Source organism: Oncorhynchus clarkii, chromosome 12 (assembly GCF_045791955.1).
Source record: "Oncorhynchus clarkii lewisi isolate Uvic-CL-2024 chromosome 12, UVic_Ocla_1.0, whole genome shotgun sequence".
Classification (NCBI taxonomy): Eukaryota; Metazoa; Chordata; class Actinopteri; order Salmoniformes; family Salmonidae; genus Oncorhynchus; species Oncorhynchus clarkii.
In genome coordinates this window covers 83895502-83922961 of record NC_092158.1, presented here as the reverse complement: position 1 = coordinate 83922961, position 27460 = coordinate 83895502, and the positions used below count along the sequence as shown (strand labels likewise).

The following is a 27460-nucleotide window of genomic DNA, read 5'->3' as shown; positions in this document are numbered from 1 at the left end:
CAAATGGGCACAGTTATATGTCACACCACTTTGCTAGATAGCGACTTTGAGGTTTATATGAATAATAGACTGGCGTAAAATGCAGAATCAGTGCAGCTTATTTAGAGACAGGTGTGTAAAAGATACACACATGTAAATTAGATGGGTGTTGGGAGGTCCCTGCTCATGGATAATAATCACCATAACAACCCTCAGCCCACCTTCCTTTCCCTCACCAATCAGAGAAGGACTGAGGAATAGAATGTTGTTTGAACATCATCAACAAGGTCACACACTCCAAGCCTTCTTATTGGATAGAAGCAGTGGTGGCCTATCTGCCCTTCTATGTTCTGGTCTGGGATCAGTGTGGTTCTGGGAGCTCAGAATGGTTACAGTTACAGTGCCTTCAGAAAGTATTCACACCCCTTGACTTTTCCCTCATTTTGTTGTGTTACAGCCTGAATTTAAAATGGTTACATTGAGATTTTGTTTCACTGGCCCACACACAATACCACATAATGTCTTAGTGGAATGTTTACTACGTAATGTTAACTAAGTAATTAAAAATGTTTACTAAGTAATTAAAAATGAAAAGCTGAAATGTCAATAAGTATTCAACCCCTTTGTTATGGCAATCCTAAATAAGTTCAGGAGTACAAATTTGCTTAACAAGTTAACAAGTCACATAATACGTTGTACTCACTCTGTGTGCAATAATAGTGTTTAATATGATTTTTGAATGACTACCTCATCTCTGTACCCCACACATACAATTGTCCGCAAGGTCCCTCAGTTGAGCAGTGAATTTCAAACACAGATTCAACCGCAAAGACAAGGGAGATTTTCCAATGCCGCACAAAGAAGGGAACCTATTGGTAGATGGGTAAAACAAAGCAGACATTAAATATCTGTTTGAGCATGGTGCAGTTATTAATTACACTTTGGATGGTGTATCAATACAACCAGTCACTACAAATATATAGGTGTTCTTCCTAACTCAGTTGCCGTGAAGAAGGAAACCGCTCAGGGATTTCACCATGAAGCCAACAGTTACAGAGTTTAATGGCTGGGATAGGGGAAAACTGAGGATGGATCAACAACATTGTAGTTACTCCACAATACTAACCTAAATATCAGTGAAAAGAAGGAAGCCTGTACAGAATTAAAGTATTCCAAAACATGCATCCTGTTTGCAATAAGGCACAAAAGTAAAATTGCAAAAAAATGTGTCAAAGAAATTTACTTTATGTCCTGAATACAAAGTGTTGTGTTTGGGGCAAATCCAATAGAACCCATCACTGAGTACCACTCTTCATATTTTCGACCATGGTGGTGGCTGCATCATTTTATCCTTGTCATTGGCAACGACTAGGGACTTTTTAAAGTTAAAAGTAAATAGAATACGGGCCTCTCGGTCTGTGGCATCACTACAGCCTGGGGTTCGATCGGGAGTCCCATAGGGCGGCGCACAATTGGCTCAGCGTTGTCCGGGTTAGGGGAGAGTTTGGCCAGGGGAGCTTTAGTTGGCTCATCGCACTCTAGCGACTCGATGACTCGATCTTTGCCTATTCCGAGCCCATTGGGGAGTTGCAGCAATGAGACAAGATTGTAATTGGATCGCATTTGGATATGACAAAATTGGGAAGGAAAAAATGAATAATAGTCATAGGAATAGCACTAAGCACAGGCAAAACCTATGTAAATAAGATATTTCTGTATTTCATTTTCAATACATTTGCAAACATTTCTAAAAACATGTTTTCATTTTGTCATTATTGGGTATTGTGTGCAGATGGGTGTGATTTAAAAAATATATTTAATCCATTTTGAATTCAGTCTGTATCACAACAAAATGTGGAATAAGTCAAGGGGTATGAATACATTCTGAAGGCACCGTAAGTATTCTTAATAGAGGGCTTTTCCATGACCAGCAGGGTTGGGTAGACTACTTTCTAAATGCCATCCGTTACAGTTACTAGTTACCTGTCCAAAATTGTAATCAGTAATGTAACTTTTGGATTACCCAAACTCAATAACAGAATCTGATAACATTCAGTTACTTTTAGATTACTTCCCCCTTAAGAGGCGTAAGAAGAAGACAAAAATGTATGTTACCAATTGAATGACATCTATTGAAGGATAAATGAATGTTATAGTTTACATAGCTGGTCATATATGGATGTTAAATTTTACTTTATGGGTTGGTTATGCAGGCTTCTTCTAACCCATCGCTTTCTACTGCATACAATAATATGATTAAATTATATCTTTACACTAAAAACCAAAGTCTATCAGAATTCCAGTCATTCCAATAAATGTTGTACCCCTTGATCTTCAAGAATAGGACTTGGAAATATAGTAGTAAAGATTAGCCAAATTGTAACCCCAAAACTAAGGACTTATTAGCCATTCCTACTCTGTTGTTTATGATTTTGTTGTCATGAGGACTGATTAGGCTCATTGACTCGAGTTGGAAAGAAAATACTGCTCTCACGGAATGGTATGCTTTGAGCACTACTGAAAACTTCTATATAATTGCAAAAGGGTTTTTTAAATGATAAATTAGCCTTTTAAAATTATAAACTTGGATTAGCTAACAATTGGAACACAGGAGTGATGGTTGCTGATAATTGGCCTCTGTACGCTTATGTAGACATTCTATTAAAAATCTGCTGTTTCCAGCTAGACTTTCATTTACAACATTAACAATGTCTGCACTGTATTTCAGATCAAGTTGATGTTATTTTAATGGACACATTTTCTTTGCTTTTCTTTCAAAAACAAGGACATTTCTAAGTGATCCAAAACTTTTGAATGGTAGTGTGTATATAATTTATAAGTCCAACAATGGATGTAGCTATAAGGGCACAAGGCGAGACCCAAATGCAGACAGAGGAGGCAGATGGAGGAGCTCCGAAATGTATTATAACAAATGGTGTAGGCAAAGGCAGGTCGGGGACAGGCAAGAGTTCATAAACCAGATCAGAGTCCAAGACCAAAACAGTACAAGGAGATAGGCAAGCTGGTAGTCAGAACAGGCAGAGTGGTCAGGCAGGTGGGTGCAGAGTCAGGACAGGCAAGGGTCAAAACCAGGAGGACTAGAAACAAACATAGACTGGGAAAAATAGGAGCAAGGAAAACCACTGGTTGACTTGGCAAACAAGACGAACTGGCACAGAGAGACAGGAAACACAGCGATATATACACCGGGGATAATAAGCGACACCTGGAGGGGGTGGAGACAATCACAAGGACAGGTGAACCAGATCAGGGTGTGACAGTAGCAACTACAGATTGCCCCTTTAAGTCTATCAAAAGGGTGCACGTTTCAGCATGTGTCCATTAGGACTATGGATATTTCTTTTATCAGCATGAATTAGATTGAGCAATAAAAGCCTCACTTTTATTCCATAGGCTTGGATCCTCTCTATGCGGCTTTTGCAAGAGTGCATTTTTAATTGGCTGTCCACTGGTTTCAAAAACAATGATTGATAGGAAGCTTAAAGTTCTTGAAATCAACCATTATTGGGTTCAAATACACATTTAGATTTGTGAACATAGCCATCCACAACAACAACAATCCGTAAGGCACAAATAGCTAAATGAGAGAGCAGCAGCGTGATTCACATCAATGAGCTATGTAGATATCAATAATAAGATATATCCGTATCGTTGTAGACTACACCACTGCTGTCATCCTTATCTCATTGCGTTTATTAAAATTTGATCATCTTTGGATGCTGACAGCAATCGCACCATTGGAAGACATAGTTTAAACTGTAGTCTACAAAAGCCTATTCCTGCTCTTTTCCCGTGATCCATCAAACTCACTCAGGTGGAACAAACTTAAACTTGCGCCTTTTTTCAATGCTGATTTGAATGTCATTGAGGAAAGAGAAGTGTCAAAGATTTTTTTCCGCAAACATGCTTTCTGAATTTAAAAGTAATCCTCTAAATCAAAGATTTTTTTCCGCAAACATACTTTCTGAATTTAAAAGTAATCCTCTAAATCAAATATTTTTTTCCGCAAACATGCTTTCTGAATATAAAAGTAATCCTCTAAGTCATCTAGTTTTTCAAAAGTATCTGTAATCTGATTACAATATTTTTGCTGGTAACGTAACAGATTACAGTTATAATTTTTAGGTAATCCCTTACATGTAATCCGTTACTCCCCAACCCTGATGGCCAGTGTATGAGTGCTTCTATGGACATGTTATGGTGATATAAGGATGTGGGTAGAAAGGGAGTATGAGACACCCCCTTCTCCTCAGTAGAGCAGCTCCCTCCTTCCACAGATATGAATCTATCTAAATGATACATCAGGGGCTAAGAGCTGCCAGAGCCACAGCGCAGAGACGGGGGATACATATTCATAGAGAAATCACTCTTGGTTTGCAGGTACCCGTGTCTCAGTGTCTGTCTCTGACTGGGACTGGGCTTAACTGTACCAGGGATGGCTCCGGTTGATAGCATAGTGACAGAAATACCAGAGTGTATAGAGACCAATATGGACCCAGCCTGCATGAATGGAGAATATCAACATCAGCAGCATGTCCCAGCATAGACAGTAATCTGTCAATGTCAAAACACATTGGTCCAAACCTAACAGACCAAAAAGCAGATCGAATGGGATTCAACATGCAGTAGCATCCCAGTAAACAGGTTGTTTTGGTCGTCAGCATGACCTTGGTTCATTTGACTAAAGTATCTCTGTCTGCTAATTAGAGCTTACATTAGAGTTAATAAGCATCAGCCCAAACCATTCACACACTCAAGTGCTCCCTTGGAACCCTCGCCAGCTAACTGGGCAGGTAACATCATGTTTAATTACCCAGCGGTCATTTAAACATGATATGTCTGTGAGTTTCTGTGAGTGTGTGTATAACACAGACAACGTGTATCTGCACTGCCCAACACTGCTTCCCTTTAGATGTATTGTAGTAATGGTGCTCTGAACTCGCCTCCTCTGAAGTTGTTGGTTGTCTATTAGGGACCATCATCATCATCCTCCTCTCTCTGGAGCTTCTAGTCAGACCCTCTCTGTCTCTAGAAACAGTAATGATGTACTGTATGAGTGACAGGGAGGGCTAGGACCAGGTCAACATCCTATTAACACCTTACCACACCTCATCAGCCACGCCACGGGGGAAGTGCCAACCAAAAGTTGCCAGGGTGGTTCTGTCATTTTGGTACCCCTCAGACAGTTGTCTGACCCTGCTCTCTCTCCTTCATCTTGTTCCCTCCCACTCAGTTATTATCTCCACCTCTGCTTGCCTCAAGTCATTCTGCCAGAGGGAGGAGAGTAATGACTCCTCACACCACCACAGAAATATCAAATAACTTTGGTACCTGGCCAAGGGGCGGTTACAGGCAATACCTGTAAAGTAGCAAACTAAAGTAAAGAGACACTTCTCAGAGTTCTCATGCACCGAGGCCATTACTTTTCTGAAAAACAGGATGGTAGAATATGGACCATGAGTATCAGCATTCTCAAAATAGCTCCATCCTCTCTGCTATTAATACATGACCAGTTCTTGACTTGGGCAGGAGCTCACCGAACTGAGTACCAGCACCTCAAATGTTCTACTACTTGAGCTCCTGTTCCTCTTATAGAATATTAGCACCTAAATATAAAAAGGACCGGCACCCAAAATGAGTATCGGCACCTATTTCAAGCAGTGTAAATGACAATGTTGCTTATAATACCAGATGTGGTTATGCATGATTGCTTCATACTCAGCAGTGTTTGAGTCGATATATCAGACCACTATGGCCTATTTATTACCTTACCTCCCTAATCTGACTTCATTTGCACACACTGTAAATAGACTTTACTATTGTATTATTGACTGTATTTGTATTTGTGTTTGTTTATTCCATGTGTAACTCTGTGTTGTTGTTTGTGTCGCACTGCTTTGCTTTATCTTGGCCAGGTCGCAGTTGTAAATGAGAACTTGTTCTCAACTGACCTACCTGGTTAAATAAAGGTGAAATAAAAATAAATAAAATAAAGATATGCACAAGCCAATACAGAACTAAAAACATTGACTGTTGTCAGGTCTTCATACATACCCATCCGTCTATTCTGATCAGTTTGGCTAGAATGGTCTTGTTGACATTGTACTCTTCAAGCCACTAAGCATCAAAGTTGTCTTTGGCGATGAAATGCTGTTGCTGCTCTTTCTTCATTACGTTATTTTAAATGAATCGCTAAGGCGTTGATTGAACCCTGGTCTTGAAATGTCACAAGAGTCAAACCCTGCCATGTTAACATAACGTTAGCTGACACTGTCCACAGGGCAGTCAGGGCACGAAGCAGGAGAACAGAGATGAGCTGCCAATTAGACGCCTGCCTTCATCTCGTCCACCCAACATAACTTATTAGCATTCACAAGAAACAGTGTGAGCGTCCGGGAGCAAGACATCGCCCTAAGGCATGCCGTGACCCAGCCTGCATGTCGACCAGCCTCTCCCAGGGTGAAGTCAAAGATGACACGGCCATTAGAGAGCCACCTTCCACTGTGATGAAAGGTCAGTTGTTGTTAGTTAGCGCCAGACAGACGACAGACACCTTCCCACTGTGTTTGAAGAGTTGCCTGTCCCTGGCTAATGCCGAAGACAACAGTTAGACATCTGAAAATAAAGCGTTACAAAGAGACAAGTCATTATGCCTGCAGTGTGCTGTGGCTGTGATGGGTACACTAGCGAGAATGGTTAATGACTTCATGTGTTCAGCTGTCATTAATTTGAAGAGCTTTATGATAAATATGCCTACGATAATATGCCTACGATAAATATGCCTGTTTCTTCAACTATTATTGTAAATGGCTCCGAAGTCCTTTTCCTCATTTGTTACACACCCACGCACACAGAGATGGGATAATATACTATCTTGCTTCCATTACAAAATACTCTGAAGAAAATGTATCAAAATGAAATACAAGATGCTAATTAGTATTTTTCCAAAATACATTTTCAAATACACGGCTTCACTAAAACAACATTCTCAGTAAGGGTTTTAAAGACATTGTACTTGCTATGACTTTGATTTGTCGTTGTTTATCTACCTTAGTTGAATAAAGTGACTAAGTCGCTCTGGATATGAGTGTCTGCTAAATGACCAAAATGTAAATGTACAAATAAAGACTTGCAAAGCACACTGGGCATTATTAATTGGCATTGTTTTGGGGGACGGAGCTCAAAATATTATATTTTACATTTACATCTACATTTATAAGACAGTCTTATCACACCATATTGTCATCAGACTTCTGATACCAATGCAGGGTGAAATGGGGCCGCAAAACTGTGAACCGCAAATTAAAAAAATAAAAAAATACAAATTACAGGTCTCGAAGTATCTTGTTACAAATTACAATGGATTGTAGTTCAGAAGTAATTAAATACGTATTTAACATAAATGCAACATAAAACTCCCCTCTACACACAAACACACACACACACACACACATGGCCGAATGGTAAAGAACATCTAGCTGCTCGAGAGCACCCTTACCTGACGATCTATAAATTACGTCTCCGTAATCTAGCTTGGGTAGGATGGTCATCTGAATCAGGGTTAGTTTGGCAGCTGGGGTGAAAAAGTAGCGATTACGATAGAGGAAACCAAGTCTAGATTTAACCTTAGCCTGCAGCTTTGATATGTGCTGAGAGAAGGACAGTGTACTGTCTAGCCATACTCCCAAGCTCTAAACCCTCAGAGGTAGTAATCACACCTGTGGGGAGAGGGGCATTCTTCTTACCAAGCCAAATATGTTTTTTTTTAGGTGTTCAGAACAAGGTTAAGGGTAGAGAAAGCTTGTTGGAAACTAAGAAAGCTTTGTTGTAGAGCGTTTAACACAAAATCCGAGGAGTGGCCAGCTCAGTGTAAGACTGTATCATCTGCATATAAATGGATGAGAGAGCTTCCTACTACCTGAGCTATGTTGTTGATGTAAATTGAGAAGAGCGTTGGGCCTTGGATCGAGCCTTGGTGTACACCCTTGTTGACAGGCAGTAGCTGAGACAGCAGATGTTGTGACTTTATACACTGCACTCTTTGAGAGAGGTAGTTAGCAAACCAGGCCAAAGACCCCTCAGGGACACCAATACTCCTTAGCCGGCCCACAAGAATGGAATGGTCTACTGTATCAAAAGCTTTGGCCAAGTCAATAAAAATAGCAGCACAACATTGCTTAGAATTAAGGGCTATGGTGACATCAATGAGGACCTTTAAGGTTGCAGTGACATATCCATAACCTGAGCGGAAACCAGATTGCATACCAGAGAGAATACTATAGACATCAAGAAAGCCAGTCAGTTGATTATTGACAAGTTATTGACAATGAGCATACAATAATAATGTATGCTGATGTATTTCTGTTGACTACCCTGTCGTATATATTCACATAGTATAGCGCTCCAGCAATCCTATTCACACAACCAGAGGAGAAAAAGCCTGTATTCATTCTTACTTACAGTACAGTACTACACATGACTGGATTCTCCTCTATTTCTCTTTGATAGAATAAGCAGGTAATAAGACACCTATCTCACTCATCCCATTTATTTTGCTGGCAGGGAAAGAAGTGGAAAGTGATGGAGTAAATTAACATTTGAAGCTTTAAGAGCCAGCCAACTGGTTTTATCAGTTCTTCTCACTCAGCGAGGGGCACCAGGCTTAAAGCTTAAATTCCACTTCCATAAGCAGTCTATTGTGATGTGCTGTTATTGTTCGCCAAATCAATTTCCATTATGGGTGAATTTAGAAGGCTTTTCATGGTAAACCAAAGCAGCACGAGAGAGAGAGAGAGAGAGAGATAATAAATGAGAGAGGGATACAGAGAGGAAGGATTAAAGTGTGTGAAAAAAGGCCTTTGAGTTGCAAGGTGTGCACCCCCCCCACACACCCCACTGCAGCATTTTAAGTGGTTCTGTTGTTAAGATGAATAACTCAGAGAGAGAGAGAGTGCTGCTAAGCAAGGCTCGGTAGCTACCTGGCACTATGGAGGGCTTCAGCCACACTATTACACCCCTGGGCGCCGTACGCACGCCTGGCATTGCATTCCTCTTCCTGAATGTCAGAGCCAAGTTAGCACTGTGAAACTACACAACTTCCCCATAACCAAACATAATTCATACACATTAAAAATGTCACCTTTTCTGTGATGTGTTGTGAAACTTTGTGGAACGGTATATATCACCCAATCCAAACCTAATTTACCATTCCAGTCGATAATGTATTTTATTTATGGGCCTCCCGGTGGCGCAGTGGTTAAGGGCGCCACCAGAGACTCTGGGTTCGCGCCCTGGCTCTGTCGTAACCGGCCGCAACCGGGAGGTCCGTGGGGCGACACACAATTGGCCTAGCATCGACCGGGTTAGGGAGGGTTTGGCCGGTAGGGAAAATCTTGTCTCATTGCGCACCAGCGACTCCTGTGGCGGGCCGGGCGCAGTGCGCGCTAACCAAGGTTGCCAGGTGCACGGTGTTTCCTCCGACACATTGGTGCGGCTGGCTTCCGGGTTGGATGGCGCTGTGTTAGGAAGCAGTGCGTCTTGGCTGGGTTGTGTATCGGAGGACGCATGACTTTCAACCTTCGTCTCTCCCGAGCCCGTGCGGGAGTTGTAGCGATGAGACAAGATAGTAGCTACTAAAACAATTGGATATCACGAAATTGGGGAGAAAAAGGGGTAAAATTCAAAAATAAAAATAAGATAATGTATTTTATGAGAGAACATGTTTAGCATATTGGTGATTGGTGATACAGTAGGACACAAGATAGCTGTTGTTGCTGCCAGCCTGATATTTATGTTCATGGAGAGACAGCGAGAGAGCTGGAGAGAGAGATGAACAGAGAGAGAGCAAGATAGACAGAGAGAGAGAGAGAGAAAGAGAGAGAGGGGGAGATCGAAAGAGGACATAAAGAGAGTGAGAGAAAGAGAAGAAATGAGAGAGAGAGCGAGAGCGAGAGAGAGCGAGAGAGAGCGAGAGAGACTTATAAAGAAGATCCCTCCCCTGAGTGGAAATGATACCGGCCGGATGGGAATTAAATCCAGGCTGTGATTGGTGCCAGAACCCCAGTGACCCATAACCTGAGAGCAGCGTTCCATCCCCCGGCTTAATTGACTTTACACGGGGGAGGCCATGCACAGAGCACTGCCCTAACCTCTGCAGAATGAGCTCATCCATTAACATGCTGCCTGTATATGGACTGCAGCCACAAACTCAATGATCTTACCTATTTGAATCCCCTATGAAACAAACTTGCATCATACCATGGCATTGTTGAGTACTTGTTTCTGAACGGCTAGAAAAGGCATACTAGAGCGTGCATTATTTATTCCTTGTCCTCTCTGCAACTGTATTAGTCTATATATTTTTTGTATTTGACCTGAAAGTATATGTCACGCCCTGACCGTAGATTGCTGTGTATGTTTCTATTTTTAGTTTGGTCAGGGTGTGATGTGGGTGGGTATTCTGTGATTTAGGTCTAGGTTTCATTTTCTATGTGTTTGGCCTGGTATGGTTCTCAATCAGAGGCAGCTGTCTATCATTGTCTCTGATTGAGAGCCATACTTAGGTAGCCTGTTTTCCCATTTTGAGTTGTGGGTGATTATTTTCCGTTACAGTGTTTCCATCATACGGGACTGTTTCGGTTTTCCTTTATTCTTTTGTTAGTTTGTATTTGGTGTTCAGTTTATTAAATTTACAACATGAACCCTTACCACGCTGCGTTTTGGTCTACTCCTTCTTCAACCAACGACAGCCGTGAAAGTATATTACTGTAGGTTATGGTTAATGCTAGCCAAATAGAAGAGCATGTGGATGTTGTGGGGAGCAGTCCTCCTCCTGACTGCTGGAATATAAAGGTAAATGAGCAGCCAGGGGTGATACATCATCTTAAACTGGAGCTTGGCAGCATGACCAGAACTCCGCACCAATGGCTCCTCACAGACCAGAACAGCCCGACTCAGCCCAGAACAGAACAGCCCAGTCCAGCCTATCCCACAGCCCTGACACAACTTTATCCTATTTACATTCTTTACAATATGTTTTGTTATCTGTACTGTGCAGCACATATAGATGTGCCTTTTAGTTTAGATCATTTCTACAGTGGTACACTGCCTGCTAAAATATTAGTTCTCTTCCCTCCCCTGAAGGCTGTACTCAGTGGGGTCACAAAGAGCAGCCTGCATGTCTGAGAGACATCAAATAAAAGAGGAAGTTGCCTTCAGGTCATGTTCTCACCGAATACTGATTTAATTGCATTCCCTTTCTCTATATTTTCCCCCTTTCTTTTACCCCCAGAATGTAGAATGTGGCGTCTAGCCATCCCTCGGTTGCAGTCTGTCTATCTCAGGTACATTTCTGTTCCTGCTGTCTGAGTGGAGGGTAGTGGGCATGTGAGGGAAACGACCACATCCGCTGCCTGCTGCCCCAGGCTCATCAATCACATCTGGTCACACATTCACACTCATTATTTTTTATAACTCTGGCTCCAAGGCGGCTCCTCTGGGGCCCGCCTCACCTGTCATGGTCTTTGCAGGGCTAATGGGAGGTGAGTAATGGGTGAGGGGTGGAGGACATGTGGCAGGTCCTTATCACAGACAGGAAGAAACGGACAGGTAGGAACAGGCACGTCTCACTCACACAGTCCATCAGCTGTGTGTACGCTGTCGGAGGTGATGTCTGAGCTTTGATAAGGCCGTTTAGAGTGTTGTGTAGGCTACATCACCATGGTGATAATGACCATTATCAATCAGTCCCTCTATCTCTCCATGGGGGAGCAGCATTGACCTTGAAGGAGTTTGGAGAAGTTTTGAAAATAAGTAATCTGAGTGGCGCTAACTCCCAGCCGTACCCCTGGCTCTGGTGACCTTTCAACCTAAACACAGTGCTTATTTTGGCTGAGTATAGCCATATGTCAAGCTACATGGAGGAGAATCCTGAGACACAGTAATGATGTGTGTCAGCCCATTCTGTTACCACTGAATATTTCATGTTCCAAGGGGAAGATAAAGAGGTACATGTCTCACAGCCAATTAACAATATGAACTAACATACCATTATCTTGATTAACTAGCAAATAATTCATTACATTAACTAGCAGCCTATTAACTTAAAGGCTACCACCATTTGCTGTGTCAGTTGCCTTTCCGGGATTGTGGTCATGTGCTTTGTTGGGGAATAATCAGAATTAGTTGGTAACATAGGTAAGATGTTTTATATTCATCATATGTTTGTAAGTTACTTCTCATCAGAATGTTATTTTTGTATAATACTGTGGCAGGGTTGCAGTATCTGTTCTATGTCAAGACTAAGTTGCTTGGGCCGGAGAGAGGGGAGAGGTCAAGCGTGTATCTCTTGGCTCCACAATGTCTGTGTGCCAGTCAGTGTGTCTCTGTGATCTTGTCGAGATAGGATGGATTTGATATATGCCTGTTGATATGGAGGATTGGTTTATGGTTCTGAGTTTGAGAAAAGAACATAGTTTAGAAGACAAAGCTGAACGATGAATTATGCCGATGCTGTCTTATCCTGTGTGTGTCTTTGCTATAAAGGATCTCAGCTGAAATGTGAAAGGGACTCTCAGAGAATTCATTGATAGACACTGAATTGATCTGAGAGTCACAGGGTTGTGATAGAGCTCATATAATTAAAGATGGACTTTGTGGTAACTAACTCTGACTTGTGTGTGGTTTGCTCTCATGATTTGGTAAATAGAGGACATTTCCACGACAGCTTGCACACCTCCTCCCCTCCATAAAGGCCCCATCTTTCCCAGTTAGGTCCCCCACACACCTGATCAGGCAGTCCTCCATCTAAGCTCTCTAGCCTGTCTGGATGAAAGAGCGAACATAGATGTGATCTGGACTATGATGTCTAGTAAAACAAATATAAATGCAAATGTATAATGACCATGAATGTCAGGTATGATGGTTGACATGGACAGTGTATGTACTGTATGGACCTGGTCAGGCCTGGTCTGTACTCTCTCCTGCTACACTGTGGTATTGACATTCCCCTATGCTTTGATCCAATCCTGTCAGTGTTCTCTACTGAAGGGCTCCAGACAGAGCCCTCCCTACTGAGTTTAAAGAGCAAGGTTTCCTGCAACAAATGCCCCGTTTAATCCATTGCGGGGAGCAAGGCCCTGTGCCTTTTCACAAGTAGCTTGATCTGGGTGTGAAATGCCTAACAAAAGGAGCCATGTGTGTATGAATTAAATGAGAGACCATCATAGAGGGATAGAGACAGCCATAATTAAATGGCCACAGCTTTATACATTTGAAGTCGGAAGTTTACATACACCTTACATACACCGGGGCGGCAGGGTAGCCTAGTGGTTAGAGCGTTGGACTAGTAACCGGAAGGTTGCAAGTTCAAACCCCCGAGCTGACAAGGTACAAATCTGTCGTTCTGCCCCTGAACAGGCAGTTAACCCACTGTTCCTAGGCCGTCATTGAAAATAAGAATTTGTTCTTAACTGACTTGCCTAGTAAAATAAAGGTAAAATTAAAAAAAAAAAAAAAAAAAATACATTTAAACACATTTTTTCCCAATTCCTGACATTTAATCCTAGTAAAAATTCCCTGTCTTAGGTCAGTTATGATCACCATTTTTTTTAACGAATGTAAAATGTCAGAATAATAGTAGAGAGAATTATTTATTTCAGCTTTAATTTCTTTCATCACATTCCCAGTATTTGGTAGCATTGCCTTTAAATGGTTTAACTTGGGTCAAACGTGTTGGGTAGCCTTCCACAAGCTTCCCACAATAAGTTCCTCCAAACATAATGATGGTCATTATGGCCAAGAAGTTCTATTTTTGTTTCATCAGACCAGAGGACATTTCTCCAAAAAGTACGATCTTTGCAAACCGTAGTCTGGCTTTTTTTATGGCTGGTTTGGAGCAGTGGCTTCTTCTTTGCTGAGCGGCCTTTCCGGTTATGTCAATATAGGACTTGTTTTACTGTGGATATAGATACTTTTGTACCTGTTTCCTCCAGCTTCTTCAAAGGGCCTTTGCTGTTGTTTTGGGATTGATTTGCACCTTTGCATCAAAGTACATTCATCTCTAAGAGACAGAATGCGTCTCCTTCCTGAGCGGTATGATGGCTGTGAGGTCCAATGATGTTTATACTTGCGTACTATTGCTTGTACAGATGAACTTGGTACCAGGCATTTGGAAATTGCTCCCAAGGATGAACCAGACTTGTGGAGGTCTACAATTGTTTTCCTGAGGCCTTTTCCCATGATGTCAAGCAAAGAGGCACTGAGTTTGAAGGTAGGCCTTGAAATACATCCACAGGTACACCAATTGACTCAAATTATGTAAATTAGCCTATCAGAAGCTTCTAAAGCCATGACATCATCTTCTGGAATTTTCCAAACTGTTTTAAGGCACAGTCATTTTAGTGTATGTAAACTTCTGACCCACTGGAATTGTGATACATTGAATTATAAGTGAAATAATATGTCTGTAAACAATTGTTAGAAAAATTACTTGTGTCATGCACAAAGTAGATGTCCTAACCAACTTGCCATAATTATAGTTTGTTAACAAGAAATTTGTGGAGTGGTTGAAAAATGAGATTTAATGACTCCAACCTAAGTGCATGTCAACTTCCGACTTCAACTGTATAAAGCCTGATCGCTTGGTATATTCAGCTGTGAAGATCTGTCTGTTATGAGTCAGTGATTCATGCTAGGATTAATAACAAACTATTGACCACTCAGCACCAGGAATGATTTGATTGTTGGCCTGGTTACAAGAGTGTAGCCCTAAGATCATAACACAGAGAAATACAGACCTGACAGAATGGTCGCAATAAGTACATTTTATATCTACTAGGCAGCGAGCGCACCGGGCCGTGAAATAACACCTAAGAAATGAAATAACTGTTGATCACGCAGATAGCTAACAACGTTGGGAGTTACGTTGTTAAAAGGTTGTCTGCCGGTATGCCCTTTGCGCTTGAGTTTTGCTTTGTTTATTGCCAGCATTAATCTGCCAGAGTGTAATTTGCAGCGCAGAGGCATGTTGGTAATGAGTACGGGACAAAAAACAAGGGGACTCATCTACTGGGAAGAGAGAAAACAGAGACAATTTAAGCTACTATACTCCAATGACTTCACTCAGAGGCTTTGTGCCGCAGCCAAAGCCCTCACGTAGTAAATAATCAAAATGAGGAGGCAAATGAGAATTAAAGAGTGATCTAAACACTGGGAAGAAGGGAGGGAGGGAGGGAGGGAGGGAGGGAGGGAGTATTCCCTGGAGTGAGATGGATCACACATTTAATGCCTAGCTATTAAAGCTGTAATTCAGGGATGGGCAACTGGTGGACCGCGAGCCATATGCCCTCGGATCAATTTAATCAAAATAAAATACAAATATAGACAGTATATACACTACCGTTCAAAGGTTTGGGTCACTTAGAAATATCCTTGTTTTTGAAAGACTCTGGGATGCTGGCCTTCTAGGCAGAGTTGCTAAGAAAAATACATATCTCGGACTGGCCAATAAAAATAAAAAATTAAGACGGGCAAAAGAATACAGACAACGGAACAGAGGAACTCTGCCTAGAAGGCCAGCATCTCGGAGTCACCTCTTCACTGTTGACATTGAGACTGGTGTTTTGCAGGTACTATTTAATGAAGCTGCCAGTTGAGGACTTGTGACGTGTACGTTTCTCAAACTAGACACTCTAATGTACTTGTCCTCTTGCTCAGTTGTGCACCGGGGCCCCCCACTACACTTTCTATTCTGGTTAGAGCTAGTTGTGTTGTTCTGTGAATGGAGAAGTACACAGCGCTGTACGAGATCTTCAGTTTCTTGGCAATTTCTCTCATGGAATAGACTTAATTTCTCAGAACAAGAATAGACTGACGAGTTTGAGAAGGAAGTTCTTTGTTTCTGGCTATTTTGAGCCTGTAATCAAACCCACAAATGCTGATGCTCCAGATACTCAACTAGTCTAAAGAAGGCCAGGTTTATTGCTTCTTTAATCAGCACAACAGTTTTAAGCTGTGCTAACAAAATTGCAAAAGGGTTTTCTTTTAAAATTATGAACTTGGATTAGCTAACACAACGTGCCATTGGAACACAGGAGTGATGGTTGCTGATAATGGGCCTCTGTACGCCTATGTAAGCCGTTTCCAGCTACAATAGTAATTTACAACATGAACAATGTCTACACTGTATTTCTGTATTTCTCTCCAAATCCACATGATCGTTTTTATAAAACCATGGATACAACTGCCAAACTCCCTCTGGGTTGTCCAGCCTCAGCCTGGCATCTCCAAGCCTCCGAGTCAATCAACATGTTCTTTCCTTCCTCAGCTCAGTGGATGTTCACACTTCAGTTCGCTGCTACCCACATAGCAACAGCGGGAGCCTACGGTGTAAAAACATTTGATTGGAACAGGAATAGTTTTAATTAAGTGGATCCTTTAGTGGAGGATGGTATTGGTTTTACAGCTCTGTAAAAATATAATCATTTAATAACTTATTTATCTGCATTATTTATCTGAAGAAGTCTGAAACGTCCTTATCCAGGACAGACGGAGAGAGACATTTCATATTCATCTGGCAGTTCAAAGGAGAGGACACATATGAATTCAAGCCCCCAGTCTCTGTGGTTTGGTGCTCTATCCTCTATACCGCTAACAGTCTCTGTAGTTAGGTGCTCTATCCTCTATACTGCTAATAGTCTCTGTGGTTAGGTGCTCTATCCTCTATACTGCTAACAGTCTCAGTGGTTAGGTGCTCTATCCTCTATACTGCTAATAGTCTCTGTGGTTTGGAGCTCTATCCTCTATACTGCTAACAGTCTCTGTGGTTTGGTGCTCTATCCTCTATACTGCTGACAGTCTCTGTGGTTAGGTGCTCTATCCTCTATACTGCTAACAGTCTCTGTGGTTAGGTGCTCTATCCTCTATACTGCTAACAGTCTCTGTGGTTAGGTGCTCTATCCTCTATACTGCTAACAGTCTCTGTGGTTAGGTGCTCTATCCTCTATACTGCTAACAGTCTCTGTGGTTTGGTGCTCTATCCTCTATACTGCTAACAGTCTCTGTGGTTAGGTGCTCTATCCTCTATACTGCTAACAGTCTCTGTGGTTAGGTGCTCTATCCTCTATACTGCTAACAGTCTCTGTGGTTAGGTGCTCTATCCTCTATACTGCTAACAGTCTCTGTGGTTAAGTGCTCTATCCTCTATACTGCTAACAGTCTCTGTGGTTAAGTGCTCTATCCTCTATACTGCTAACAGTGTGTGTAGAGTGTGTGGTGGCTATGTCACCTACTGTCATTCCAAATAGTGCTGAATGTCCATTACTAGCTAGCGGTGAGAGAAAAGAATATAGCAACGTGTCAGCCTGTCACATAGAGACAATATGGCAATGTAGCAACAGAATGACAGACGACACAGACAGCCACAGCGTAATTTGGGATCCATCTGCAGAAACTATGAATAGCTGATCCCACATCTCCAATATGACAAAACAGTGCCTTTTTTCTGCCAGATTACTGCAATCCATCATGGAGGAGGCCTGATGATAAAACCTAAATGTCTCCCAATGGATACTGGGCTGGGAGCTGAATACGATGGGTAATGTCCGCTTTCACTGAATTCAGAAAAATTAGATTGGATCAAGTGAATAAATAGGTGAACAGAAAGGGCTGAGAGGGGAATAACAGGGAACAAATGCAGAAATAGATTAAAAGACATCTCCCTCAGCCAGATCGTACTCACACACCACAGGTGGTTGGTGGCACCTTAATTGGGGAGGAAGGGATCGTGGTAGTGGCTGGAGCGGAGTCGGTGGAATGGCATCAAATACATCAAACACATGGTTTGATGCCATTCCAGACATTATTATGAGCCGTTCTCCCCTCAGCAGCCTCCATTGTTACACATACACACAAACACACACACAGGGACAGAGGGAGTGGGAGCTGGGTGGATGGACTGATGTTAAATGTGATTAAGTTAGCGCCAAGCGTGTGTGAGTTTGTGGCTCTGCTACGGTAGGGCCAGCTAGGCCAACAGTAGTCAGCTGGGGAGTGGAGGAGTCTGGCAGTAAAGGACTGGCAGTAATGGCTTTAAATGACCCAAAATCATCCTATCAATAGATTATCAGCTCTGTCTGTGTGTGTATGTCTGTGTGTGTGGGAGTGTGTGTGTGTGGATTGGCAGTGACCCCTCAAACGCCTCCAAAGGCACCCAATGACTGGATGAAGATTGATCTTGTTAAGAGTGACAAATGGAGGAGCGGTAGGAGTCTTTGGAGCATTTAAATCCTGTAGCGCACTTTCTGGACTGTGTCCCAAATAGCACCATATTCCCTATATAGTGCACTACTTTTCACCAGAGCTCAGGCTTGTTTCTAAAGTAGTGCACTATATAGGGCAGGAGGCAGGGGTCAAGCAGGGTAAGGAACTGCAGGTGGTCCGTGGCCAGATCTCAACATATATATATATATATATACAAATGGATGGAACATATACACAAATGTTCCATCACTTTCTTTTAAGAATGTGAAATGTCAGAATAATAGTAGAGAGAAGGATTTATTTCAGCTTTTATTTCTTTCATCACATTCCCAGTGGGTCAGAAGTATTTGGTAGCATCGCCTTTAAATTGTTTAACTTGGGTCAAATGTTTCAGGTAGCCTTCCACAAGCTTCCCACAATAAGTTGGGTGGATTTTGGCCAATTCCTACTGACAGTGCTGGTGTAACTGAGTCAGGTTTGTAGGCCTTCTTGCTCGCACAGACTTTTTCAGTTCTGCCCACAAATGTTCTATAGGATTGAGGTCAGGGCTTTGTGATGGCCACTCCAATACCTTGACTTTGTTGTCCTTAAGCCATTTTGCCACAACTTTGGAAGTATGCTTGTGGTCATTGTCCATTTGGAAGACCCATTTGCGACCAAGCTTTAACTTCCTGACTGATGTCTTGAGATGTTGCTTCAATATATCCACATAATTGTCCCACCCCATGATGCCATCTATTTTGTGAAGTGCACCAGTCCCTTCTGCAGCAAAGCACCCACACAACATGATGCTGCCACCCCCACAACATGATGCTGCCACCCCCGCGCTTCACAGTTGGGATGGTGTTCTTCGGCCAAGCAAGCCTCCCCTTTTTCCTCTATTTTTGTTTCATCAGACCAGAGGACATTTCTCCAAAAAGTACGATACTTTTCCCCATGTGCAGTTGCAAACCGTAGTCTGGCTTTTATATATTGGTTTTGGAGCAGTGGCTTCTTCCTTGCTGAGTGGCCTTTCAGGTTATGTCGATATATGGACTCATTTAACTGTGGATATAGATACTTTTGTACCTGTTTTCTCCAGTATCTTCAAAATGTCCTTTGCTGTTGTTCTGGGATTGATTTGCACCATTCGCACCAAAGTACGTTAATCTCTAGGAGACAGAACGCGTCTCCTTCCTGAGCGGTATGACGGCTGTGTGGTCCCATGGTGTTAATTCTTGCGTACTGTTGTTTGTACAGATGAATATGGTACCTTCAGGCATTTGGAAATTGCTCCCAAGGATGAACCAGACTTGTGGAGGTCTACAATTTTTTTTCTGAGGTCTTGGCTGATTTATTTTGATTTTCCCATGATGTCAAGCAACTAGCCTGTCAGAAGCTTCTAAAGCCATGACATCATTTTCTGGAATTTTCCAAGCTGTTTAAAGGCACAGTCAACTTAGTGTATGTAAACTTCTGACCCCCTCAAATTGTGATTCAGTGAATTATAAGTGAAATAGTCTGTCTGTAAACAATTGTTGGAAAATATAATTGTGTCCTGCACAAAGTAAATGTCCTAAACGACTTGCCAAAACTATAGTTTGTTAACAAGAAATTTGTGGAGTGGTTGAAAAACGAGTTTTAATGACTATGTGAACTTCCAACTTCAACTGTATATATAGTGGGGCAAAAAAGTATTTAGTCAGCCATCAATTGTGCAAGTTCTCCCACTTAAAAAGATGAGAAAGGCCTGTAATTTTCATCATAGGTACACTTCAACTATGACAGACAAAATGAGAAAAAAAATCCAGAAAATCCCATTGTAGGATTTTTATTTATTTGCAAATTATGGTGGAAAATAAGTATTTGGTCACCTACAAACAAGCAAGATGTCTGGCTCTCACAGACCTGTAACTTCTTCTTTAAGAGGCTCCTCTGTCCTCCAGTCGTTACCTGTATTAATGGCACCTGTTTGAACTTGGTATCAGTATAAAAGACACCTGTCCACAACCTCAAACAGTCACACTCCAAACTCCACTATGGCCAAGACCAAAGAGCTGTCAAAGGACACCAGAAACAAAATTGTAGACCTGCACCAGGCTGGGAAGACTGAATCTGCAATAGATAAGCAGCTTGGTTTGAAGAAATCAACTGTGGGAGCAATTATTAGGAAATGGAAGACATACAAGACCACCAATAATCTCCCTCGATCTGGGGCTCCACGCAAGATCTCACCCCGTGGGGTCAAAATGATCACAAGAACGGTGAGCAAAAATCCCAGAACCACACGGGGGGACCTAGTGAATGACCTGCAGAGAGCTGGGACCAAAGTAACAAAGCCTACCATTGGTAACACACTACGCCGCCAGGGACTCAAATCCTGCAGTGCCAGACGTATCCCCCTGCTTAAGCCAGTACATGTCCAGGCCCGTCTGAAGTTTGCTAGAGAGCATTTGGATGATCCAGAAGAAGATTGGGAGAATGTCATATGGTCAGATGAAACCAAAATATAACTTTTTGGTAAAAACTCAACTCGTCGTGTTTGGAGGACAAAGAATGCTGAGTTGCATCCAAAGAACACCATACCTACTGTGAAGCATGGGGGTGGAAACATCATGCTTTGGGGCTGTTTTTCTGCAAAGGTACCAGGACGACTGATCTGTGTAAAGGAAAGAGTGAATGGGGCCATGTATCGTGAGATTTTGAGTGAAAACCTCCTTCCATCAGCAAGGGCATTGAAGATGAAACGTGGCTGGGTCTTTCAGCATGACAATGATCCCAAACACACCGCCCGTGCAACGAAGGAGTGGCTTCGTAAGAAGCATTTCAAGGTCCTGGAGTGGCCTAGCCAGTCTCCAGATCTCAACCCCATAGAAAATCTTTGGAGAGAGTTGAAAGTCTGTGTTGCCCAGCAACAGCCCCAAAACATCACTGCTCTAGAGGAGATCTGCATGGAGGAATGGGCCAAAATACCAGCAACAGTGTGTGAAAACCTTGTGAAGACTTACAGAAAATGTTTGACCTCTGTCATTGCCAACAAAGGGTAAAGTATTGAGATAAACTTTTGTTATTGACCAAATACTTATTTTCCACCATAATTTGCAAATAAATTAATTAAAAATCCTACAATGTGATTTTCTGGTGGGAGATACTTTTTTTGCCCCACTGTATTTGTATTTGATACACTGCCGATTTTGCAGGTTTTCCTACTTACAAAGCGTGTAGAGGTCTGTAATTTTTATCATAGGTACACTTCAACTGTGAGAGACGGAATCTAAAAAAAAAAATCCAGAAAATCACATTGTATGGGTTTTAAGTAATTAAATAGCATTTTATTGCATGACATAAGTATTTGATACATCAGAAAAGCAGAAACTAATATGTGGTACAGAAACCTTTGTTTGCAATTACAGAGATCATACGCTTCCTGTAGTTCTTGACTAGGTTTGCACACACTGCAGCAGGGATTTTGGCCCACTCCTCCATACAGACCTTCTCCAGATCCTTCAGGTTTCGGGGCTGTCGCTGGGCAATACGGACTTTCAGCTCCCTCCAAAGATTTTCTATAGCCAGGTCTGGAGACTGGCTAGGCCACTCCAGGACCTTGAAATGCTTCTTATGGAGCCACTCTTTAGTTGCCCTGGCTGTGTGTTTCGGGTCGTTGTCATGCTGGTAGACCCAGCCACGACCAATCTTCAATGCTCTTACTGAGGGAAGGAGGTTGTTGGCCAAGATCTCGCGATACATGGCCCCATCAATCTTCCCCTCAATATGGTGCAATCGTCCTGTTCCCTTTGCAGAAAAGCATCCCCAAAGAATGATGTTTCCACCTCCATGCTTCACGATTGGGATGGTGTTCTTGGGGTTGTACTCATCCTTCTTCTTCCTGCAAACACGGTGAGTGGAGTTCAGACCAAAAAGCTCTATTTTTGTCTCATCAGACCACATGACCTTCTCCCATTCCTCCTCTGGATCATCCAGATGACCATTGGCAAACTTCAGATGGGCCTGGACATGCGCTGGCTTGAGCAGGGGGACCTTGCGTGCGCTGCAGGATTTTAATCCATGATGGCGTAGTGTGTTACTAATGGTTTTCTTTGAGATTGTGGTCCCAGCTCTCTTCTGGTTATTGACCAGGTCCTGCCGTGTAGTTCTGGGCTGATCCCTCCCCTTCCTCATGATCATTGATGCCCCACGAGGTGAGATCTTGCATGGAGCCCCAGACCGAAGGTGATTGACATTCATCTTGAACTTCTTCCATTTTCTAATAATTGCGCCAACAGTTGTTGCCTTCTCACCAAGCTGCTTGCCTATTGTCCAGTAGCCCATCCCAGCCTTGTGCAGGTCTTCAATTTTATCCCTGATGTCCTTACACAGCTCTCTGTTCTTGGTCATTGTGAGAGACGTAATTCTTACTGGTTGGTACTTATGTCATGCAATAAAATGCAAATGAATTACTTGAAAATCATACAATGTGATTTTCTGGATTTTTGTTTTAGATTCCATCTCTCACAGTTGAAGTGTACCTATGATAAAAATTACAGACCTCTACATGCTTTGTAAGTAGGAAAACCTGCAAAATCGGCAGTGTATCAAATACTTGTTCTCCCCACTGTATATATATACGTATATATTTTTTTTATATTACATTTTTATTATGAATATTACTAACAAGAACAGATTAAACTGATTTTGGCCAAAGGGTCTGTGGAATCATTTCAGAGGGTGTTATAAAATACAATGTAGTATCATTAATCTACAGTTTATGTTCTTAACCCTGGGCAACATGGTCCTGGGAGGCTCACAGGGATATTGGTATCAACAGTATCCATCCCTAAACATTTTTTTAAAACTTAAATGCCCTGTAATTCCCTCCCTCCCTCCCTCAACGGGGATCCAGAGCCTGCTGTGGAATTGGTTTTGAGGCCGTTGGCTGAACTCATAGCTGCCACGCAACTCAGAATTACAGATGCCAGAACAACAATATGCAAAAATATGTCAGGGACTAATGTTAGAGCACTAGAAATGTGAAGCAGCAACATCTGGATCAGCTGGTGTCCTGACTCCACACCTGCTCACTGCAGTCCCATTCAGGACCAGCTACAATGACGTTACACAACAGCCCAACGGCAGGCGGCAGGTAGCCTAGTGGTTAGAACGTTGAGACAGTAACTGAAAGGATGCTGGATCGAATCCCCGAGCTGACAAGGTAAAAACATATTGTTCTGCTCCTGAACAAGTCAGTTGACCCACTGTTCTCCCATAGGCTGTCATTGTAATGAAGAATTTGTTCTTAACTTGCCAAGCACTGGCATTCTGCATGCTGGGTTAAGCACCTGTGTATTGTTGTTGGGGTCAATTTTAAATTCCATCCTCTTATTAGATCCAGAAAATGTCAGCAACAGGGAGGCTGTTCTGCAGGCTGGTTCACTCTACAGAGAGAGAACTGCCAGAATGTCAAGCCTTCCATCACCAGCCAGTGTGGCCTTTACAAACCAGACAGAAATGGCTACCACATGCTGGCGAGGCGATGCCAGCCGCTACTGAAGAAAACAGGGATCAGACACAGAATATGAGGGAATGTGTTCTCAAAGACTGTGCCAGATCACCTTGTTCACTTTACCCAATGAAATATGCAAAGCAGGAGAGGCAAACAACCATTACGACCTCCACACAAACACTGCAGAGTTTCCCCGAAGGCTAACTCAAGGACATACATCTGCACAGGTTCACAAACTGTGAATATTTGCAATCCCGGTGTGTACTCTCACACACACACGCACACACACACACACACACACACACTCACGTCAGTGGCACGGGTCCCAATCTTCTCGTTCTCCTCTCTGCACCAGCTGACATTGGTTATTCCTCTATATCATCAGCAGTCATCATGAAGTTCTCAATAACAGGATCTGATTGGACACAGATTGAGAGTAATAGATACAAACATATCCATCTGTTCCTCAATTCCATCCCTCCCTCCACTCTGCCCTCCATCCCCATCATCCCCTCTTTCTGTCATTTCTCTAATACTCAATCTGTTTAGTGGGCATCACACAATAAGGTACTGTACAGGCTAATTCTTCACCGTGATTTAGCCTAATGAGTGTGACTAAGTGAGGGTAGACATCTATAGCTACCTGTATTTCACAGGAGAAACAGCCATATGCTTAGCAGTGCCACGGCCAAGGGTTCTGTTGTCTTAACCATGGCTGTGTTTCAACCAGTCAGAAAGAGTGAGGAGTAAATGACTGTGATGATTCCTCTCTCCGGGGGAAATAACAAGAAATGAGTATGACTGAAAATAATGAACTCATCTCAAAGGCTGTAATCAATCACTGCCAGTCACACTCACACACAATCACTTTCCAAGTTCTAATGGAACCATAATAACAAACAACCTACTGTAGCCTACAACCAGAACAGAGCAGAAAACTCTTTAGGTAGTTTATCCAATGGAGCGGCTGTAATTACATGGAAACAGCTTTATGAAGTAATAAACTAAGTTATACTTTGTTGTAGGCTAGGTGAACAAACTAAACAAACAAAAAATGAACATTATGTTCCAACCCAAGGCAAGTCATTAAGCTGTGAAGCATAGTAATAAAACCTCCCAACGTTATTTCATAAAGAAACATCGGGGCTGTGGGACTGAGTGCCTAATAGCCATGAGTCACTGGGGTATAGATTGCGTGCTGGCAGGTGGTGTCAGCGGCGCAGCAGCGGTGGCGGAACGGTTGGTATTTGCACGCTGCCTGCCATGCCTTTATCATCATCAGCAGGTGCGGCTGTGAGATTCCTCACAGTAACATTCATTATGTCACAGATAAGAGCAGGCAAATCAAGAAAAATGGCTGCCCTGGGTGCTTAATGTGATGCATTTCAACAGAGTGTGGAGGGATGAATATGGAAAGAAAGAGATAGTCTAACTGGGCTGGGATTGTGTTTCTGGCCCCAGTGTATGTGAGAGAGTTTTATGAATGATAATTCTGTATTAAAATAGAGGATGATTAATGATACTCCAAGCAGAAAGACATGTGGGGAGTGCCTTCTGTGTAGGAATGTACTGTATGAGGGTGTATGAGGGTGTGTGAGTGTGGGTGCGTGTGCATGAACTGTATGTGTGTGCAGGGGTGAGTGCATTTGCTTGTGTGTGAGTATATCTGTGTGTGGTTTCTTTAGGGTTTGCACTAGATGTGTGTGTATCATGTGTGTATTTGACTGGGCCTTGATTTATTAGAGTGTGAAATATTAACTGGGAAGAGAAACTGATTTGGGGAGAAAAAGATCTAAGTACATTCCCTCATTCATATTTCAACAACTTTCCAATCCCCGAAAATGGCCTTGGCAAACTAGCATCCCATTGCAATGGATTAGAGTGGTGAGCATGCCTGGGAAGTGCCTCACTCTCATCCTAATGCTAGGGAACAGAGTAGCAGAGCATGCCTGGGAAGTGCCTCACTCTCATCCTAATGCTAGGGAACAGAGTAGCAGAGCAGCACTGAGTAGTGCCTCACTCTCATCATAATGCTAGGGAACAGAGTAGCAGAGCATGCCTGGGTAGTGCCTCACTCTCATCCTAATGCTAGGGAACAGAGTAGCAGAGCAGCACTGGGTAGTGCCTCACTCTCATCCTAATGCTAGGGAACAGAGTAGCAGAGCATGCCTGGGTAGTGCCTCACCCTAATTCTAATGCTAGGGAACAGAGTAGCAGAGCAGCACTGAGTAGTACCTCACTCTCATCCTAATGCTAGGGAACAGAGTAGCAGAGCAGCACTGAGTAGTGCCTCACTCTCATCCTAATGCTAGGGAACAGAGTAGCAGAGCAGCACTGAGTAGTGCCTCACTCTCATCCTAATGCTAGGGAACAGAGTAGCAGAGCATGCCTGGGTAGTGCCTCACCCTAATTCTAATGCTAGGTGGACAGAGTAGCACTTGATAGTGCCTCACTCTCATCCTAATGCTAGGGAACAGAGTAGCAGAGCACGCCTGGGTAGTGCCTCACTCTCATCCTAATGCTAGGGAACAGAGTAGCAGAGCATGCCTGGGTAGTGCCTCACTCTCATCCTAATGCTAAGGAACACAGCAGCACTTGGTAGTACCTCAATCTCATTCTAATGCTAAGGAACACAGCAGCACTTGGTAGTACCTCAATCTCATTCTAATGCTAAGGAACACAGCAGCACTTGGTAGTGCCTCACTCTCATTCTAATGCTAAGGAACACAGCAGCACTTGGTAGTGCCTCACTCTCATCATAATGCTAAGGAATACAGCAGCACTTGGTAGTACCTCACTCTCAACATAATGCTAAGGAACACAGCAGCACTTGGTAGTACCTCAATCTCATTCTAATGCTAAGGAACACAGCAGCACTTGGTAGTGCCTCACTCTCATTCTAATGCTAAGGAACACAGCAGCACTTGGTAGTACCTCACTCTCATCATAATGCTAAGGAACACAGCAGCACTTGGTAGTAACTCAATCTCAGCTGTGCTTCATGTCCTGACCATATCAAAATACTAGGCTAATACTGTATAATTTGCTGCTGGAGTCTGTTAATGATGTTTAATTAACATCTTATAAACATAAGATGTTTGGTTTATTTATCTCTCTGTTTCTGTTTAAATGTCTCTCCTCTTCCTCCTTTTTCTGCAGTTCTTAATTAACTTCTTATGGCTACAGGGGCAATATTGAGTAGTTTTGATGAAAGGTGCCCAAAGGTCCCCAGAGTAAACTGCCTGCTCCTCAGTCCCAGTTGCTAATATATGCATATTATTAGTATGTGTGGATAGAAAACACTCTGAAGTTTCTAAAACTGGTTAAATCACGGCTGTGACTATAACAGATCGTGTGTTTCATCGAAAAGCGCAAGAAAAACTGCTCACTGAAAGCTAAAAATAATATCCATGCGTCACTTTCATGGATTGTTAAAAGGGCACAAAATTAATTATGGACCTGCATGCAATTCCTACAGATTCCACACGATGTCGCCATTGTCGTCATTATCCGGGGAGTTTTTTGTTGGTAAATCCAACTAACTGGATTCCATTTCTTCCGGTCTCCGCCAGGATGTTTTGAAGTGCACATTTTCAGCCATTGATTTGAAGAAAAGGAGCTATTGAATACACATCGCCCTGTAATCATTTTGATAGATTACAAACGTTTACTAATACCTAAAGTTGGATTACAAAAGTATTTCGAAGTGTTTTGTGAAAGTTT

At 42.5% G+C, this 27460-nt stretch overlaps 1 protein-coding gene across 1 annotated transcript in view; it reads right to left on the bottom strand.

The window, feature by feature from the left end:
* The window catches only part of LOC139421523 (acid-sensing ion channel 2-like), a 179648-nt gene that overhangs the window by 39680 nt on the left and 112508 nt on the right, over nt 1-27460 (bottom strand). The window lies entirely within an intron of this gene.